A 22,103-nucleotide genomic window follows, 5' to 3' on the forward strand; every position below is an offset into this window, starting at 1 on the left:
GTTCCGAGCCTTCGGCCATTGTGTAATACGCATTCCGAGTCCTACAAAAGATAAAAACTTTGTTTTTAAGAATAAAGTAAATCAACAACAACAAGAATCATTAAAAGTATGTACAGATAAATGACTGACAAACAGAGAGCAGCTAACGGCGTTATATTATGTCATATTTATTTTCTGGGTGATGAATATAATCCCGTTTCTTTTGTGCAACTTTTATGCCATCCGGCCCCGGGCCTACAGTCTCCCTTCGAGTTTCTCGAAGCAGTGATATCCGCTTGCGCTTAATTTGACAGTGAGATGCTTTGTTTACTCTTCTTATTGTTTATGTTTCGCCTTAATTAGGAGTAAAATTGAGTTAGTAAATTTGTATAAGCCGTAGAACCTACCTTAGGTGTAAGAGTGTAAATAAAAAGAGAAAACCAGATTGAAGGCGTCCTTTATTTAATATTATTTGTTGACGAAAAATGTCCTTTTTCTTTTTTTATGACATCAAGAGACGGGAGGAAGGAGGAGGATGGCAACTACATGCCATATCAGTTGTAATGTCAATCAAATTTTTAACTTGCAAAGATCCTATATGCCTGTAATTTCTTCAGCATCTTTATCCTTCAAAGCTGGAACGCAGCACATTACTGCTTGACAGCAGAAATAGGCATGGCCGCTATATTTCCCTGGACGAACTCTTTTACAGAGAGCTCTACTGCTACAAGCACATAAAAATAATATAATTTTTGAATTTATTTTCATCGTTTTAGATTTTATATTGAAAGCTAGGTACGTCGTGTATCTGACTTTTTTGTACATTATACTGATGACTATTATGTTTGTAGTATACTATTTTCACGTATGTGGAATCAGACAGCGTCAAGCACTTGTTCTGCCTTGCGTACACGTCGAGCGCGCGTAAAACACATTTTAAAATAGACGTGATCTTTTTTATTTGTCAATCGATGTCAATGAATCAAACATTAAATGTATATATAACATATATTTTTTAATAATGTAAGTTAACCATCGTTCACTCGGCATTGTACTGCACGTTTTTTGCAGTATAAATCTTAGCGAATAAACAGTGGTGCATTTATTGGATATATAGACGGTTCTATAAATTTATTCACACGGTGTTTGTCGTGCGAAAAAACGCGCACGGCTCTATACGTTTATCGAATACGCTACGACTTGTCAACCAAATCGAATGAACTTTAACGTATTCGGTGTGCAGTGCGTGAAGTCCTACAAATAGTCACCGAACAAGCCGCGTCTAGTATTGAAGTATCTTTTGGAAGGAACGCACACATAATTTTATTAACAGAAAATAACCGGCGAATCTTCTGTGAACAACGATTTATTGATATCTTTAGTGGAACAAAGGTCCGTTTTTTTTTTCATAATAGCTCAGATTATCGTATAATTTTTCAAATGTGTTTGTACGCACTGCTTCTGTATTCATTGGATGAACCCAAGACCTTCTGTTTTTCCGACAGCAAACCCGTTGGCGTCTTCTATGCCAATATAAAAATGCAACAAAGCGTTGATCCATCACAGACGTGTTCTCAGGGCGATTGCTTGTCTTTTAAACGCATGACAATATATCGTTTGATCACCCTGATGCTTGAACACCCTGAACAAGTCGTGGGTCTGGTGGTAAGTGATACGCCTGTTTTACAGTACACGCATTACAGTAGCAGTGCCACTTCGAGCTATAAACTGCAAAGACCGGCGAGGCACTGCCACTGCGTCCGTCACCCTGAGACATAATGTTGACAAGTCCCATGTGCCTGTAATATCACCAGCACCCCTCGGCAGAAGAAGGTAAGGTGGCGGTACAAGCTCTTTAATATTTTCCAGTTAAACTCATAATCTGGCAAATTTTAAGAATAATAAATGAAACTAGGACGATAACGAATTAGCATTCAGACCATTTTCAGATTCTATTCATGTTTAAAACAAATATAGCTACTGCAAGTTTGTTAGTTTTAAACTTTATCGTGAAATTGAAGCTTTGTTCTGTACAATTTCGTAGCAAAGGATACGAAAAGGTAAAATGGGTACCTACACTTTGACAGATTAGTAATTAAGAACTTATTATCTGGAATCTGTATATTATTCCTTAATTCGTACCCGTCTTTATTTATTCAGTAAAAAAGTGTAACATTACAGTATGCGCCGTGGCGTTACAGCAATTCAAGAAAAAAAACATTACAATGTGATTATGAATACAAAGAACTCCAACCCACGTTCATGCTGCACCGTAGCATTGCTCTACCAACTGAGCTACGGGTTTAGTTACCGAGCCGTCGAAATTTTCCTATGTGTTTTTTATAGATAATTGTACTGGCTTTCGGCATTCGTCGCCGTTAGTGACATCGAGTGAGAGAGTTTTAAACAACCTCCTCACCGCAGCCGATACCTTAACAGGTAACACAACTGACGTAGATGTCGCTTTTCCATCAAATGTATATCATTGAGCTTTTTTTGTGAAAAAAAATTCACATGTTCGATCTTTCTATTCAAAACTAGTGGAGTTATTTGACAAAAAATCAATAAATAACATGAAAATAGACAAAGAAATAACGTTACCAATCTAAACTTCAGTTAATGACTATTTAAAATTCATCCTGTTTCCTCCGTAACACTTTCTCCCCTTCGGTCATCATCAGTAAGGGTGAAATTACCCTCGGACATAAGGGACTTGTCTACTTATGTCTTAGGGTAACGGGCGCAATGGTAGTGCCTCTCAAACTTTTGAAATTTAAAGCTCTGAGTGACACTACAACTGTTAGAACGGTTACGCGATGCAGTCACTAATCGTTTACTTGTACAAACGCGCGCGATTATAAGCAGCAATGCTAATGCAATGCAAGCACGCGACTGCAACGATACAAACGCGCGATTGCATCGATACAAATGCGCGATTACCTACAAATGCCAAGTGTAGCGATGCAATCACGCACTTCACGAATGCGCGTTTGCATCGCTGCTAACAGTCGCCGTGTATAACCACTCTTATGGACAGGCGTGTCGCTCACCATCAGGCGCACGACTTGTTCGTCCCGTCACTTAGTATTATAAAAAAAGTCATAAAAGTAATGCGAACATGAAACAAATTATGTATTACGTGACATTTTAAAACCTATTTAAGTGTTGTATTAATCACTTTGAAAAAAATATATAGTAAAATTGAGGATGTACACTGATTAGTATATGGTGTTAAAACACGATTCTTACAAATTTTCGCGATATAAAAGAAATACAAACTCATCTCCAAATGTTATAAGAAAACTGTGGTTATCAATCATTGACGTACAAATAAATGGACGACGGGTAAAAAAATGTCCCAAGTCAACCTATTTAAACGTAGTGACATGTCAAGGAATATGAAAAAGCTAAAACGTTGAATTTAAATTGTAATGTCATCGCAGTACTGTCTAATTTTGCTTGCTTCGCTGTCAGTCGAACAAACGAAGACTAGAGCGTGAATGACGCTCTGTGTACGATTTTAACGCCCTATAAGTTCGGACACTTTTTAGCGCGGATCCGACGTCCATATAATTGTAAGTCAATGTCATCAATAGATACTTTACATATACCAATGATTTTTTTTATATCAATTGAACTAAATAGAACATGTATATTATACGACATACATTTTTCAAATGTATTTAATTTCGTTTGTAAAAAAAATTAATTCTGAATAAAGCCGCTCGACCTAAGCAAAATAAACCGTATTAGTACCGGAAAAATTTTAACTCGGGCTGAAGTAGTATAATAATATAGTAAGTATTTTCAAGCATAAAAAGGCATCGACTAATTTCGTTCGTAGAATCTTTAAAACTCTCTCCTGTAAAGTTCTACTTTTGACTGTAATTTAGATATTACTTTATTACACCATGGGTACTAAAGATCATGGCCCATAATCTGACCCGGTTAATGGATGTTTGCATACAAAAAATCCACGGGGTTAACATGTAACAGGGCTATAAAGATTTGATATTAAACATATTTGTTTTATGTGAAAACCCTGATTAGGTTTTTGTCAGATTTTCTGTTAAAATAAATATAAAATTACACTCGTGCGCGAACCCTGCGCAGTCAACAGTAAATAAAAACAAAGAAATATTTTTTTTATATAAAAATACATTTTTTTATTCCATAAATCCCAGTATCCACAGTAAAGTGACACACACCATTGCAAAGTACATATTCGATACCTTCCACGTAAGTTGTTGTAAGTCAAAATACCATTTTTTGGCTTTTTAGCTTAAATATAATATCCTTTCATGGTTATGTGTATCATAGCTTGTATATTTAAAAATAAACAAATCATTGTTATGTTTAATGAGGTATATATTTTTCTATTTGTTATTTCTGTACGCCATGCATTCGCATTATAGTGTATGCCATCGATACGATGAGAAGCTGTTCAACAAATATTTATCTTTATATATATAATAGACAAACGCTTGGCCACAATCTCACCTGATGTTAGGCGACGATATGACCGATGATGGGACGCGTTTTTCTAAAAGATTCACTATGAATTCTAGCCTTGAATAGCCCCAAATTGTACTTTTCGTTGCCGTACGCATCAGAAGGAGGAAGCAAAGCGCTTAGTGCGAATAGCTGGAATATCAACGACATAAGAATGGATTATCTTTAATATCTTTATTTAAATACTTTGTCTTGTTTAAGAAATCAAGTGACGACAGGAAGAAGTCGTGAGTCTGGTGGTCACGCATACCTATGACAGTAGCAGTGGCACACGGAGATTTAAGAGACTGGCATAATCTGCTGTTATAATCAAGTGTCAAAGACGTATGAATGTGGAAATTAAAAAAAAATATTATTGAAATTTGTTCAAACTTAACATTAAATGAAATGAAGTTAAGGTTCACATATAATTGTGATTAGACGAATTTCATTTTTAACCGACTTGAAAAAAATGGGGGAGGTCCTTAATTCGACTTTACGCTCTTTCTTGTATGTACTTTACGCGATATCTCCGGTATTTGTTAAACGATTTTGATGATTCTTCTCAGTAGTCTGAGGTACCCTCTTTCGAACAAAAAAAGGGACCACTAGGTCCCGTTTTATTTTGAAGAAACTATTCCACCTCTAAATGTGGGTGTTCACGCATTAAGACTTATTTTTATAAATAGCGCCTAAATTTTATAAGGAGCATTTATTTTGATGGTTAATATTGCTATGCTCTAATTGAAGGCGTTTTTCTCACTCAATACCTATACTTTAACCTGTGAGCAACTATTTTTATTATCTCCTGTGTTAAGTCCGGTATAGTGGCGAACTAGGGGATGAATCCGGGTTTGCTCACTTTCCGGTAACCGATTTCAATAAAACGTAGCAAATAGATGTAATTCCACAAACTTTTAAGGTCGATATTTTAGTACTCTATATTGAGATTATGATATTAATCCTTTCCATGCCTTAAGAAGCCAAAGCGAAGTGTAATGGAAATAAAGGAAATATATGAAATTACTGGTGTCAGTGGAGGAAAGTGATATGTTAGGAGCGTGGCAAGGGTTTACCTTACCTAACTGTAACTTAAAATACTTCTGACAAAAGTTTATCGCCTTCTCCACTCTCGCCAGTCACTTCATGCATTCATGGCACTTTTAACCTGGCTAACAGGTTTTAAAAGCTAAAACTTTTGTATCTAGACAAACTTTTAACTTTCTAACTTTGAATCGTCGTCGAACGAAGTTTTCAAGTTTTGTTAAAGTTAAATATTACTACAGTTTTGGACTTTTACTTAATATTCCGTATTATTTATTTGACCCACGCACACATACGCACATACTCGCACGCACGCACGCATGCATGCACGCAATGAATGTAATGTAATAAATTAATAGTGTAAGTAATTCGAGTAGTCTAACTAATTTTCATAGGTTTATTATTGTTCCAAACATACTTTCGTCTTCTATTCCATCTCTTTAACATTTAATTTTGTGACAAAAAGTAACCCATAGCCTCCTCTTAGGTCTCATCTATCTCCATACAAAAAGTCATGAAAACTGGTTCTTCGGTTTAGGCTTGAGAAGGTAACAAAGAGATAGAGCTACTTTCGCATTCATTTACCTATGTATGTGTGTATGTAAGCACTTTATTGTACCACAAAGTAAATTACGAATTTCAGGAAACAATTTAATATATTAGTGTACAAAACCGAGCTTATCCCATAAAACGACTTCTTACAACTAACCTTTAATTTATAATATTAGTTTGGATATATCACACTATTCACCAATTATATCTCATAATTTAGAGAACAATATGTGTTTAATTCTTTACCAATATCATCATCGTCTACGTATACATTCCACTGTCGAGCACGGGTCGAAATTTCTCTTCAGAGGATGTGTGTCTTTAAGTGGAACAAATAACGTATAACTAACGTATAACTAATGTTTGGCTTGCTGCATTGTACAAATCTTCCGTCTTAAAGAGAGATAACATTCTGAACTAACGATGTTTTGTTGAAGCGAAATGGCAGTCACGTTCCATACTACATAATTACGGCACTTGTTCGAAAGTACATGTTCTCGAGTAAAAACAATCTATACGTGGAATTGGAATTCACTATTTTCAACCGATTCAGAAGTACAATATCGTATATCTACAATCTTCTGTTATAATTTTGTCCAAACATTATATATACAGGCTGTATATTTGAAAGTGAGACATATTCATACATGTCATAGTAAATCAAGTTACAATGTAACATAGACTAAAATAAAATTAGGATATGGGATAGAACAAAAAATAAATCAACAAATGTGTTTTGAAGTGTACATAGGAATAAACCGTTCGCCTTTACGCTTGATTTCGAGTGCAATGGGAATACTACCAAGCGAGCGCCGAGTGAGACAGCAACAATAACAATGATTTCACATTTACGTTTTAGCTTATGTTAATTATTTTTTACTTGAACTATCATCGAAATGTTTTACGTACTAAAAAAGATAAGTTTATGATTTAGTAACTAGTTATCATTTAATAAGAATTTAGGTTTTTGGCGTAGTTAAAAATGTGAAATCAAATTATTTATAATGATTGATTTTTTAGTTATTTACAGTTTATTTACACTTACGTGGTACGGAATAACTGTTCAAAATGTCCACCGTTTCCCACAATGCATAGTCTATCACGGCATAGTAAATTTTGTTTTATATTGTACAACACAAACACATTTTGTCTCACAGTATAAAATGCTGAGATAATCCTCTCACGCAACACTTCGACACTGTTCACCTCCTCCGCGTAAACTCCGATTTGGGAACATTTCAATAGCTTGCCTCACACTATCACCACTTATTGCATAAAGTCGCACCACCTCAGTCAATTCAACGTTAGAATAAATATCTATTTTGCGGCGATCGGGAGAGCGGAAGTACAAACAATTTACGTGTCTTCGTTAGATCAAGATCGCGCGTGCACTGAGCAATTTCGCGTATGCGCCCGCGCCCCCACCCCTGACCTGTGCTTTGTTTTTCGCCGCCGTGCCGCCACCCGCCGCTGCGTCGGAGCAATAATAGTGATGTGCATAGATTTCGATAACTAATGTTGTTCTCAAGTAGTAGTCGATAAAAATAAATTAAAAAATATTTTTTGTAAAGTTTAAGTTCATTTGTTTATTATTTCTTTGGGTTCAGAATCATGAATATAACGCACTTTATAAGTATATCCCACTTTCAAATATTCAGCCTGTAGAATAAAAAAAATATTATATTGTTAACATATCGATATAGAATAATGACCATAATGACTGTAGTTCTGTTGTACATATACCCACTGATCACGATTATACTGGCTTCCCACGACCCGTGGGTTCACGCGCCGTCAACGCAGTTACAGTGCCACTCAGAACTTTAAATTGCAATGATCTGAGGGGCACTACCAGTGCGCCTATCACACTGAGACATAAGTTGACAAAGTTGACAAGTCCCATGTGCCTGTAATTTCACTAGCACCCTTACTCTTTAAAACAGGAACACAGCGTAATGCTGACATTACTGCTTGGCGGCAGAAATAGGTAAGGTGGCAGTACTTCCCTGGACGAACTCTTTCACAAGGAAATCTACTGCTACTACAATAGACTGATAATTATGTAATAGTGAGTATACTGTAATTTTTAAAGTTTTTCAGTATCTTGTTGGTTATTGTATCGCATCTCGCACACGCACTTGTACGTCTCACAGCTGGACACCGAAAAGTTTATTGCTAAATTTCGAATTAGTCTGGATTCGAAACCACGTCCTCTGCTTGAGAGACCGAACCATTAGCGCCCAATTACCACGCCTTCATGCACGTTAATGGTGAATCTGAATCCTATTTACTAGGCAACAACATTTAAATTTCTCTGAATAATAAAACCGCGCGGCCGCGCGGCCGCTTAAACCGGATTCAAGCCAGTCTCGCCCGCGTGCCCGGGACGCTCATTTAAATTAAAACATAAAAACTCAACGAATAGAGTGTATTTTGCCATGACAGTTAGACGCACGCGGTCGCTGCGCGGCGGCCACGCGGTCTCAACTGGGCGGCTGAGCTCGATTAAATTCGTGTCGAATAGATGCGCCCTTACGCTACCACGGTTAATCTAAAAGCTAATTTCACACTACAACAGGCCTAATAAATTTGAAGATGACATACTTAAGTAAAGCAACAGGCAATGATTAGACTTTATTAGACTTTTCTTGCCAAATCTGCGCCTACGTGAGCAAAAGAATTATTTTTTCTGTTGACTGATTTATTGCAGCGGACTCCGCAGAAAGAAGTTGAGCAAATTCCCTAGGATTATTAATGGTAGTAATACTTTATTTTTGCAATCTGCTATATAGTTTTTCTCTATGTATTGACGGTTACATTTATTCTATATATTGTTACAGGAATTTGTGTAGCGTTTGCAGTAAACCTTTTTCGGGGATGACAAACAATTTCATGCGTGATAAGATGTCGGATAGACGTGAAATCTGATCAATCGGTGCGCTCGTCGTGCGTACGACCTCGGTTCCGTACTAATGTTATTTTACTAATGCGGGGATAACATGATTAGTATATGACGCTAAATTGTTATTACGATTTCTCTAAGACGTGATGTTGTAAGAACAAGGAACAATTTACAATAGCTGTTGTACTTTTAAAGACTATTTTCAACGATATCTATGTATTAGCATACACTATTGTGTCTATAAAAAAAATCGCAATTCATATTCCCAATAGAAAAATTAAGTTTACGACTTTCACCTTACAATTTTATTTTTAACAGCAGTAGAGCTCTTTGTGAAAGAGTTCGTCGTGGAAGTACTGCCACCTTACCTATTTCTGCCTCCAAGCAGTAATGTTAGCATTATTGATTTCCGGTTTCGAAGGGTAAGGGTGCTGGTGAAATTACAGGCATAAGGGACTTGTCAACTTTATGTCTCAGAATGACGGGCGCAGTGGCAGTGCCCCTCAGATCTTTGCGATTTAAAGCTCTGAGTGGCACTGCAACTGTTATGGACAGGCGAGTAGCTTACCATCAGGGACACAACTTGTTCGTGTCGTCACTTCAGATTATAAAAAAAATGAGAGTATCTAAGTGTGTACTCGCGTATATCATATACGAATATAAACTTAGTAGTACGTCATCAATCCATTGTACGTGCCATTGCCGGACGCGGGTTTCCTTCAAGGTTTAAGCTACAGTGCCTTCGCGCGTTTTCCGATGGTTAATTTTCCGTTATATTAAGTTAAATATCTATTATACAGGATGCAATTAAATGGTAGAGGCTTAGATGGTTTGGACATGTAGAGAGAATGAATGAAAGAAGAATGATGAAACAAATTTATAAGGCGAATGTGCGCGGGCAAGTTCGTAAGGGCCGACCAAGGCGCATTTACCATGACCAAATTGAAAGAATAGCCAAGAATACTCTTAACCGACGATCGTGTATGAAAGCATTGATTCGTGTTTATAAGGTGAAAGAAGTGTGTCAGGCCCGTAGCAAGTTAAAAACTGTTGTTTCTGTCTACTCCGACGGGAAAAAGTCTCTTCATGTGCGTACGTACTTCATGTATGTATGTATGTAATAAAATGGTCAACAATGGTGACGCATAATCGTGCGTCATCGTGAGATCGTAGGCATGACGTTCCCATATAATTATATTTCCTATACATTGTGTATATTTATTTTACATGCTGAATCGAAAATAATTTTCGCTAATATGAAAATATTCTTTGCTGAAGCTTTTTATGGTCGCACATTTTGGTTAAGCCCTGAATTCCAGCAGCTCCTCTATGACAAACTTCAGCATCATCGCTTCTTGCAAAAACAAAGAACAAAAAGACAAAGTTAATGACTGAAGAAATGTATCATTTAACAAAAACGCTTGGCTCGGACAGTGGCTGAGAAGAAAGAAACAAAAATGTCCGGATTAAATTTTGGAGCGAAAAATAAGAATCTACTTAATCCCCGTCAAGAACGAGACTGGCAGATACACCTTAAAGGGATCTTTTAGGGATCCAGAAACTTTTTGGAACAATAAAGAATGAAGACTTTTTTTACTTCATGTATATACTAAGTCATAAGAGTAAAAAGTTGAACTAAGCCAACAAATCTCGTGTTAGTATTAGTAGAGTTAAGGCCGGTCCACACGTTCCGATGCGGTGGTGTCACGGTGCCTGAGCATTGCCGCTGGAGTGTGCGTTGCAAAGCTGGAGTGGCAACGCTCCGGCGCGCGGTCTGTCGCGTCACTCGGTTGTGTAAGGCCACAAATTCAGAACGGTAGCGCTTTCAGCGTGGCGTTAAAGGGTAGAGCTTTGCGCGTGCACTGTTTATAGGTTTGCGCATACATCCACACTGACATCCGACATGATATCGGTGTGGATATATCCAACACGAGACATACGTTTACGCGCACTATGCGTACATTAAACGCTCCGTTGAATGCACGGACCACCCAACCTAATTTGCGGCCTAAGATGCGTTGAAATGGCGCGTGACGATGCTGCGGTGCTGCGGTGCGTAAGTGAGTGGCGTTCCTTTGTGACATTTCATTGCTCGTGTGGCACTCGATGCGTTGAAATCATGACGTTGCGATGACGCAACGCACCAGAAAGCGCCCGTGTGGCATCCCTCTACTTTGCGACTACGACGTCGCAACGTTGGAGCGACGCGGCAAAATGTTTGCCATACGTTACCGCATCGTGTGAACCGGCTCTTAGTTCGTTGTTATTACGTCAAAGAAAAACTGTCATTGTTATTGAATGGCGTTAACTACACACTAGTTTAGCTCTTAAATCTATAGAGTATTCTCTAATCAACCCATTACAGTGCCACTCTTCTAAAGAGAGGGTTTAAGCCATAGTTCACCACGCTGACGCAATGCGGGTTGGGGACTTTACACCTTTTTTTCAATGACAATGGTTTTCCTTCTTTTTTTATGAGATCAAGTGACGTTACGAACAAGTACCTGGTGTTGCAGTAGGGCCCCTGAAACCGATCTTAATATAAGTAAATAAAAAATTAAATATGAACTCATAATGGAAATTGTGTCTATCTATCTCATTAGAGATATCAATTACAATAATAGTATAAATTAGTTTACTCATCACGAAGCCAAAGAATAAATATAAACTACATATACAATAGAGTACTAAATATACTAAGAACAAATAATAATTATATTGGAGGGAGATGAAAAAGGCCAGTAGCTCAGCAAAATGGCTGCAGCCTGTCATGTTCAAAAGAATTATTACGCATACATAACCGCCGACAGACACACGCTGGCCCCTCCCATTTCATATTAATAATAATACAATTACAAAATGATACGCGCATCGGGTCGCGTCTGCGACCGTTTTTGCTGCATAGCAATACCCACACACAATTATACTACGACGCCCACCTCCTAAGTTATAATGATCGGTACTACTTCTTACATGTATTATCTTACAATGTTTTTTCTTAGAACAACTTTTATAGGATTAAAATTCTGGTTAATAGACCGTGGATTCCATCTTAGTACGATGTCTTTAAAATACGTACCTATTTGAATTTCCGTACATTATTTCTTCATAATACATATATATTTAGACAAGCCAAATCGATATTGTGCTCTCTGAAAAAAGAATCCTCACAATATCTAGTTATACAAAACTCCGTAAAACGATATTAAAGAAAAAGATTAGGTAAATACGGAACCATTTGATCAGCTGACGATCTGAGTTAAATGTCGACGGTTTTTTTTTAATTAGTGCGCCGGGAGCCACTGTTTGAGGCTATGGGGCAAATTAAAAATTAAAGAACGACGGATAAAAAAACGGGGAAGAATAATAGCGGGCTAAAGGGCCTGTATTGAAATTAATTTTCTGAATATTAATCAAAGGTTTGAAGAGGGTTTCTGTCGCTTTATTTTTTAGTGCCGTCTCTTATTGGAGCTCAGCATTCAATACGGCTTTCATCAAAAGACGATCATCGTCATCAACACATTACGTACCAATGTTAAGCACAGAATATAAGGAAAGCGTTTAGTCCACAGTCAATCATGAACCAAAGCGGGTTGGATGCTTTACACATTTTTAAAGGGTTATAGGTTTCATCGTGATGTTATTCTTTACCATTAGCAAGAGGTATTGGGACTAAACATTCATAGATGTATGCATATACAGGAATTCCGAGTGTCGGAAGCTGAGAGCGATTAGGGAAGTGCAATTACTGGCAGAGGAGATCACCGTTCACGACACGATATTTCCTTGGTAGCGCAAAATATGCTTTTGGCTGGTGGTAAGTCAAAAAGTCAGTTAGATCATAGAATAGAATAGAAATCGTTTATTCGCCAGAATACAGTAATTATGCGGATCTTAACACGTTCATTGCCAGGCTAAAAATTAAAATTATCTGTATTGACCAAACCTTTATTTAGTTTTTATTGTGCTCTACTTAAGTTAATATATTATTTATATACGTTCATTGTTAGTATATAGGATTTATGTACTTTAAATATCTATCACGTGATATGGCGTGATTGGTCATACATAATGCAATAATGTCCACATGGCCGGAAACGCAATATCGCGTGATATGTAATTAGGTAAAATAAGTTGTATATTTTACATATAAAAAACATTTAATATAATTATAACTTTAATTATCATCTATCCTTTGTAATGTTTACATAACATACAAACACAAAAAAATAATTATCAGGAATCAACATTTATAAGGAACTTACTGGTTTTGGTTTCGTTGGACTAATTATTATACAATAGTCAGTGGCTAGCGGCCATCGCCACCACACGAAAGTCGATACTTTCCCTAGTCACTAACATAAATATTACGCGCCGTTTCGCTGTGGCCGCTATATTATTCCGCTTACAAACTTGGAAGCGACGTCCACGCAATAACGCGTGATCGGCCTTTTGGAGAGAACTCGTATCACGTGATATCGCGTGAGTGGCAATTAACGTGTTAAATAAAATTAGGTACAATGTATTCAACCTGCAAGCGGGTGTGAAAATATTAATTGAATTAAACATTTTGGCCTCTAAAATTAAATGCATTTCAAATTAATGTAAATTTGTAAATCCTAATATTCTGTAATACTATAGAAGCAATGTGTCATAAGCCATTTTGTCAATTTAAATTCATTCAACTATATTTTTTTTTCATTCATAATTTTAGCTCTGGTTTGCTTTTGCATCACTACACCACGTGTTTTAAAATATAGAGGATGAGTGTGTCACAAATAGTACACAGATGTCCCTAATATACATAAATGGAAAAAACAGTATGTCCAGGTTTTTGACACACACACACACACGCACGCACGCACGCACGCACGCACGCACCCATGCACGCATGCACGCAAGCACGCACGCACGCACGCAAGCACGCATGCACGCACGCACGCACGCACGCACACACACACACACACACACATACACACACACACACACACACACACACACACGTACTTGTTTCTTTTTGCATTTTACCCAATAATCTGGTTTTATATTACCTAAAATCTTATTACTTTTTAGTACCAGTGCTCAACTATTATTTCTGTAATTTTTACTCAAATAACTCAACTATTGTGGCCGAACACTGATTTCCAAGATACAGGCATGTGCGTAGTTTGGACAATAAGAGTTCAACAGTCAATTCGTACAACTATTACTTAATTAAGTTTATGTGCAATTTTAGTGGTACCTTGCTTTTCATCTCTGTACAAATTTTTTTTTTGAAAATAAATTATTTAAAAAAAAATCCATAGCTCAGTATGGACGAAACGTCATCAGACGATTAGCTTGTCTTGAATAACAAAAATAGTATTCTTGTGGTATTACTTGCGTCTTCTGCCCTCCTGCCGTAATTATCCATTCGCCTGTAGTATATAGTTTTTAATATCATGAAATAAGATACCAGTACCTCCGGGAAAGCGATTGTTTCTCCATTTGGAGGTCGACGATTCCAACTCGGTGGCGGTTTGAATAATTCTTCTCAATAGCAAAATCCGCATCGAGATGCGAAAGAACGTTTTCAAACCTTGAGACCTACCCTGACCTACTGTGTGAAGTTTCCAACGAGACGATAGCTTGAAGCCATTTCTTAGAGACGACGATAGTAGAACAGAACCCTACCCATTCGTAAAATCGGTTTCCCAAGAGAATTGAAACCAGTTAGCAGTAAAAATGCTTATCTAAAATCACAAAAACAAACAATGGTATAATTGTGTTATCCTTTTCCACGTTAAATCGCCTAAATTTTAATATAAAAATTAATTTCAACTCTCCAAGGAACTCTAAACAAGAAAATATTCACGGCTTGTTCCGTGAAAGAAATTCAAAGCACCAGAATTTAAAATTAAAGTCAAAGCTTTTTCTTTCAGTCGTTTAAAACATTTGGGAATTATTATTTTCAGGTTTGTTAATGCTTAAATTAGTGCTGACCCCGAGAGATCGCGTGCTTATGATATGGTATGTAATGGTGTAACTGGGCTGGTTTCTGCAATCCTGTAAGTTGCAATAGAGCTGCTTGTGAAAGAATTGTTCAGGGGAAGTACTACCACATTACCTATTTCTGTCTACAAGCAGTTTTGAAGAATAAGGATGCTGGCGAAACTACAGGTATATGGGATTTATCAAGTTATGCCTCAGGATGACAGGCACCAGGGCAGGGCTCTCAGATCTTTGTGATTTAAGCACCAAGTGGCGAGCTATGGACAGTCGTGTCTCTTTACCATCACGTGCATGACTTGTTCTTCCCGTCACATGGTATCCCAAAAAATATCTTCCTCCAAAAATCTTAGCATTTTCTTGGATTTTCTGAAGATTTCAGGGAGCAACTTCGGCTGCTTTATAAAGACGTCCAGGATTAGGTGCTGTTCGGTAAATCATTTAATAATAATAATAATAATAATAACGCACACACTCAACATAGCCCCGCACTAGGGAAACCCTGTGTCGCGGGTGCCATGGACACACATAGACAACCACAAATTACACCCAAACTCACGAGAGAAATAAATGTAGGCCATACAACTATTTCTCCCGGCCCGGGAATCGAACCTGGGACCTCTGCGTGGCAGTCCGGCATGGTAACCGTTCGGCCACAGAGGCAGTTTGTCTTAATAATGAAGAAAACCTCAATGGTAAAGAAAGATTGAGAAAAATAGACAACTTTCTCGAAGACTTCAGCTAGATGGACCACAGCTCGAAATCTTCTTAGAGAAAGTTGTTACTGAAAAATTTAAAAATGTAAAATATGGCTTTCTAGAATAGCGGCTTATCTCTTTAATACCTAATTTATCAGGACGATTTAAAATAATCATCTGGCGCTTGAACTTGACGAATAGTATACCAGATTATTATTATATGTCACGTGATTATTATAGCCAACGAAAAGCTCGATGTTCTTAACACTATAAGTCCAGTACAATCTGGATACACGTCTGTTTAATAAGCCAGAAATTTACCATTTGGTTGGGACCAATATTCTTGTAAAGCAGCGATATACACATACTAGTACATTTTGCGGGACATTAGCAAAATTCCCCTTTGTTTTAACTTCATACGAATACAGATTTGTCGAGTAATTTTGAGTTCTTGTAAGTTTCACAAACTTTAGTTTAAAATTATTGTTTATTTATCAAAGTTAGATTTTTTATTTATTAAAGCAAAAGCAGCTGATTAACTGAATGATTAAATATGAATTAATAAATATTTGATAAATTTTCAGCTGTTTCAGCTTTTTCACACAATCTAAAAAGGGTGTTAAGAAAGTAAAGAATAAGGTAAATGCCAGTGTGTAAATAGATGGAAATGTGATGTTGAAATCAACCTGCAAAATTTGTATATAAAATCCACTTTATGCATTTCAGTAACTGTTTGTTTTAAGATACGAGTTTGAGAAAGTAAGAGACGATATTATAATTTTATGCCTAAAGTGTATTGCACTATTGCATTGAAAAGGGCTCAACTCAGCAAATACTGCGGCGTACTGTGGCTCCGCTGGTTTTCAGTGGACCCTTTTCGAAGTGGCTGATTTAAAAATAAAAATGTTGAGGTTATATACCCATAGATCATAGATTTCTACTGGCCGCTTAGTTTTGTTTATAGCTGTGACAAGCATTGTTTTTCTTTTTTGTTTCTCCATCATCTAAACATGTGGTTGTTCTGGTGAATATATATTATTTTAACTGATATCTATCGTCTTCTTCGCCATTCCAAACATGGTAGCAGAGCGTTTGAATAAGAAGTGAAAAACAAGTAAGTAAAATGAGTAATAATATCGTAATACCAATTTTTGACGGAACGGATTATGCCAATTGGAAAATTCGACTATTGAAATTTCTTCCATTTAACAAACGTAAGGAAGTAGTTATTAGAATAAAAACGGAAAAAGATGACGCTACTCAGTGGGATGAAATGGATGTGCAAGCTACAAATTGTACATATAGCGCGATTAACAATCAACAGTTGGAATATATCAGCGAGCTACAGTCAGCATACAAAATTATTTTAAAATTTATTTAAAGCAATCTACAGCGTTACAAATTGTATGCATGAATAATTTAGAAAGTATAAACCTAGCAAAATATTAGGATATAATATTTTCCTCGATGAATTCGAACGATGTGTCAACGATTTAAAAAAGGCCGGCGCCATGATATCGAAAAGTGAAAAATTAAACCATATGTTAAAAGCTTTGCCCGGAAATTACAGTTACATCTGCGATTTAATAGATGTTTTGCCAGAAAAAGAAAGAACCGTATAATATTGAAAAAGTAAAATAAGAATGAAGAAAATCCAAAATGTAGACGAAGAAATGCCGAGTACCTCGAACTCATTCAAAGTGGTATTGGAGAATAAGCGCACATGTTTTACATTTACATATACAAAGAGACTGTTGGAACAGAAATCGCGGTCGCGGACGCGGACATTATGCTCGAAGTCGTGGTCATGAACGTGGCCACTACAATTTTGCACCAAATAGATAATAATAATAACGCAATAATAAATAAAAATAATAATAAAATAGAGGTAGAGGCAATTACTATAACATGGAATATTATAAAAAGAGCTTCCACACAATTGTGAACAATTCGACGATTAGTGAAGATGCTCCAATTAAGGCAGGACAAATATATTGCCTTTTAGACAGTGGATGTACAGGCCATACAATGAATACTGACGAATATTTCGACAAATGTGTAACATTAAAAGAACCAATAAACGTAAGGGTTGGAGATGGAAGATATTTGAAAGCGACAAAGGTTGGAAGCATTACAACTTACTTTCCTGTTTATAGGAACAAAAACAAAGTGATAATAGATAAGGTATTTTATGTAAAAGAGATGAAAGGTAACTTATTAAGTTACTCGAGAATAACACATAATCACAAAATAGTTTCGACAGGGCGTTTATCGATAATATGTAACATGAATAGAGAATTGATAGCAATTGCGAAATATGACTATTGTCTTTATGTCAAAGCAGACGATAATCAAACTGTGTACATTGTAGTATATGTTGACGACTTATTGATTGCATGCAAAGATGAGCAAATGGTTGCTACAATTAAAAATAAATTAAGTAACCATTTTAGAATGAAGGACATGGGAAAGGTTAGGAACTACATAGGTATTGATGTGGAGTATGATTATGCGAAAGCTAATATTTTAACCTTAAGCCAGGAAAAGTACACAGTTTCGTTAGCCAAATAATATAAAATTGAGAATTGTAAATTGTTTAAAACACCCATGGAGATTAATGCCAAACTTGAGAAATGTGAATTTAATGAAGATACATGAACTTGGTAAGAGCTTTGTTATATATTAGTACTGGCACTCGACCAGACGTTGCCTTTTGCGTCAATTACTTGAGCAGGTTTCAGAACTGCTATGGTGAGATTCATTTCAAATATGCATACGTGTTTTAAAATATTCATACTTGTACATAGACTAATATAATGGATTGTTACGTAGATGCCGATTGGGCCGGAGACATCGTAGACCGTAAGTCTACTACTGGTTTTGTGATTCGATTATTTGGTAACGCTGTATACTGGAAGTCAAAGAAACAAATTGTTGTGACAAAGTCTTCCACGTTTGCTGAATATATAGCGTTGGCAGAAGCTGTAACTGAAATAAGCTTATTACGTAGTATACTTGGTGACGTTTTTATAACATTCGATGCTCCTGTAAACATTTATGAAGATAAGTCAGGTGCTGTAGCTATTGCTAGGTAATTTCACGAAGAACTCGAAGCATATTGCAGTACATTACCATTATGTTCATGAGAAGTTAATTGAATGAAATAAAAATGAAAAGAAGTAATTGGATACGCCTGTATACGCCGAAGTTCTATGTTTTGGAATGCAGAGTGAAACCCTGCAGGCGCGTGCTCTTTTAGTCCATATAAGACGTTCATGGAGGTAAAAGGATTTCTGCTTTTTATCACTCCAAATAGAGGCGTGGCTAAATGGAAATACATTCGCAAGGATATGGTTAGCATTTTAGCGTCATTAAGAAACGGGGATACATGACGTCGAGGGGGTATACAAAAACAAAATCGAGCGTATGCATTTTGCATTCTCTGTACTAGTCTTTTCGTTTTTACCAAAAGTCGCGGTCTAGATAGTACCAAGGAATGAGAAAGGCGTATGCGGAGCTGCTCGCTGAGAAATTCACTTCTTCGAGTTACATCCACTACCTTAACCGTCCTTAAAAAAGACTAGTGTCCAGCAGCAGTATACCATCGACTCGACCTATTGACTGAAGAAACTGAATATCAAAATGTAACATTATCTCCGTGTTAATAAAATTATTATCATTGCAAAAGTGCTTCGACGTTTTACGACGTCTTAATATTTTCTCATTTAAAAACAGCCATGAAAGCGACAAACGACAAGCTGTGGAACATTAACTGCATTTTATGTACGCAAGTTGATTTTTAATTTTAAATTAAAATGTATTTTCAGTATACGGGGTTATTTATAAAATATTAAAGATCTCGCAGGACTGTGTCACTAAAATCATAAAGAACAACTTTTGTTCCATGACTTTAAAGAATTTATCAGATTTTACTTTCATATTAAAATAAAAATATTTAAATAGATCACTCCAAATAGTGACTTTTTAAATTTAATTATTTCATTTTTAAATTTACAATTAATAAATCTATAGAAAGCAGGAAGGGGCTGGGAGTCGTCGGAGAGAACGCTTGCACATTTGAACTTACCACCAAACATAGATCTAAAAAGTATCACATAGTACAAAATAAACTTAAGGCGAGGTATTTTTATGTAACTGCCTCCGTGGCCGAGCGGTTGCCAGACTGCCACCCAGAGGGCCCAGGTTCTATTCCCGGGCCGAGAGAAATATTTGTATGGCCTATATTTATTTCTCTCGTGAGTTTGGGTGTATTTTTGAGAATTTAAATTTTAGAAGGTGAGGTTTGGGGGTCGCGTCTCGCGCTGTAAAAATGCGCGCACATGTAATATGAATATAATCTCAGTAGTGCGCGGAACCGGATTCATCAATTTAAATGAGACCCCTACTGAGGTACTCTATTTCCAACAAAAAAAGAATCGACAAAATCGGTTCACATACAAAAAAAACATGCTATAGAATTAAGAACATCTTTTTTTCGTTCGTTTTCTTAATTTATGATTATAACAAGTGTGTATTTGATCTCCTCACCTAATGAAAAGTGACGAAGAGGTCGATTATGGAGTTACGGAGCATGAACATCTATATAACGCCTTGCGCCTTGAAAAGGTCCAAGTTACAGGGATAAGATACCAAATCTGCAGACAGGGAATTGCACTCTAATGCCGTACGCTATGTAAATGTTAAAGTGTAACATTTCGTGCGATTCTTGCGTATACCCACAAAATATAAATCATAGCTTAGTGAAGAAATCGATTTCTCCAGATGCACTACGGCAAAAAAGTCATTGAAATTACAAAGATCTGCAACAAGGACGTGGAAATATTCGTACGGTCCGCTAGTTCGTTCCGTGGCTTAGTTGGCGTAGCGTCTGACACGTTTTGTACGGTTTGTATAGCAGGATCTAAGGATTTTTTCTGGATGTTCGATCTTTGTGTTAATATTTTTAGTTCATAGAGTTCAAAAAGATTTTTTAACGCATTGAAGAAAAAACTATTACGTATATGGTATCTGTTAATAAGAAAAAATATATAAATTTTTTTCGTTTGTCATTTTTTTAAATTTATGTAAGTATAATTTTAGTCTATAGTTTCTCAAAAATGTTAGTTTTCGAAACAAAACACCATAAATAAACATATCGAGTTCTTAAGTTTTCGCGATTGTTACACATAGTAAATGAAACTATCTTTCCGGATTTAAATCGAGTATGTTTTTATTTTAGTAGCATTCTCATATTATATTGAAACAGGAACAATTTCAGATAGTGTGTTTATTCGTTCACGGTGCAAATAGAAGTGAATTAATAATTTAATTACAATATTATAAAGAATCTTATGCCTCCTCAACATTTCCTTCTATATGCAATCCAGTGACCTACTAAAGAAGTCACGTTGCTTCGACATATTACAGCATTAGAGCTCCTTGTGAAAGAGTTCGTCCAGAGAAGTACTGCCGACTTACCTATTTCTGCCGCCAAGCCAGCGTCCAACTGTTATGGGCACTTGATATTATAAAAAAATATATATTTTGTTGTTTCAGACCGTGTCCATGGGACCTGTAAAGGGCCCGAAACGTTGGTTTGTTTGAAAAAACAAATATACGCGATTTAAATCCAGAAAAATAGTTTTATTTCCTATGTGTAACAATCGCGAAAACCTAAGAACTCGATATATTTATTTACGGTGTTTTGCAAGAAAACATTAATTGGAGCTAAGAAAATACAAACATGAACTGTCCCTGAAGATCTGCCGCCTAGACTGATTGCACGACTCTACATTTTTTTACTTTTTGAGGTATCTAAGTGATCACCCGAAATAGAGAATTCCCTGTAGAATCCGTATTTTAAAACAGCTCTTAAGGCCTTCCCGAAAAGCGTATCAGCTTTAAGAACTCTAGACGCTTATCTAGCTCTCCAGTACACAAAGACATCACAAACTATACCATCTCAAGTAACCAAAACCGTGCACTTGCTCGATCAGGACTTATAGTAAAGGCTCAACCTTATCGTACTGCTGAATGACGTTTATTAATAAGTGGAATACTATTCCGCACGAATAGAAGGTATCCAAAAGAGGTTTCTACGTTACTTGCAATATCGAGCCGGTATATTTCTGCCAGACTATGAGGCAAGGTGTCACAAATTTCACTTTCTTGACTTACCTAACCAACATATCAAACGGCACTGTCGATTGCCCTGAACTCTTTGAGCAAATAGGACTACGCACAAGCAAGGTTGCACTGAGAAATCCTATCACACTTTACGTTCCTCTGATTAGGACAAATTATAGACAAAACGCGTTATTAAATAGAGTCTCGCTCATTTAACTCCTTAGTTAATAGATATGGTGAGGTGGACTTGTTCAACACCAGTACAAGAAAAGTAAAACGCTTCAGTGATATGTTTTTTTCTTCAAATATGTAGATACCATTAA

The sequence above is a fragment of the Hyposmocoma kahamanoa genome, unplaced genomic scaffold, assembly GCF_003589595.1.
Source record: "Hyposmocoma kahamanoa isolate Upper Pololo Valley unplaced genomic scaffold, ASM358959v1 88, whole genome shotgun sequence".
Classification (NCBI taxonomy): domain Eukaryota; kingdom Metazoa; phylum Arthropoda; class Insecta; order Lepidoptera; family Cosmopterigidae; genus Hyposmocoma; species Hyposmocoma kahamanoa.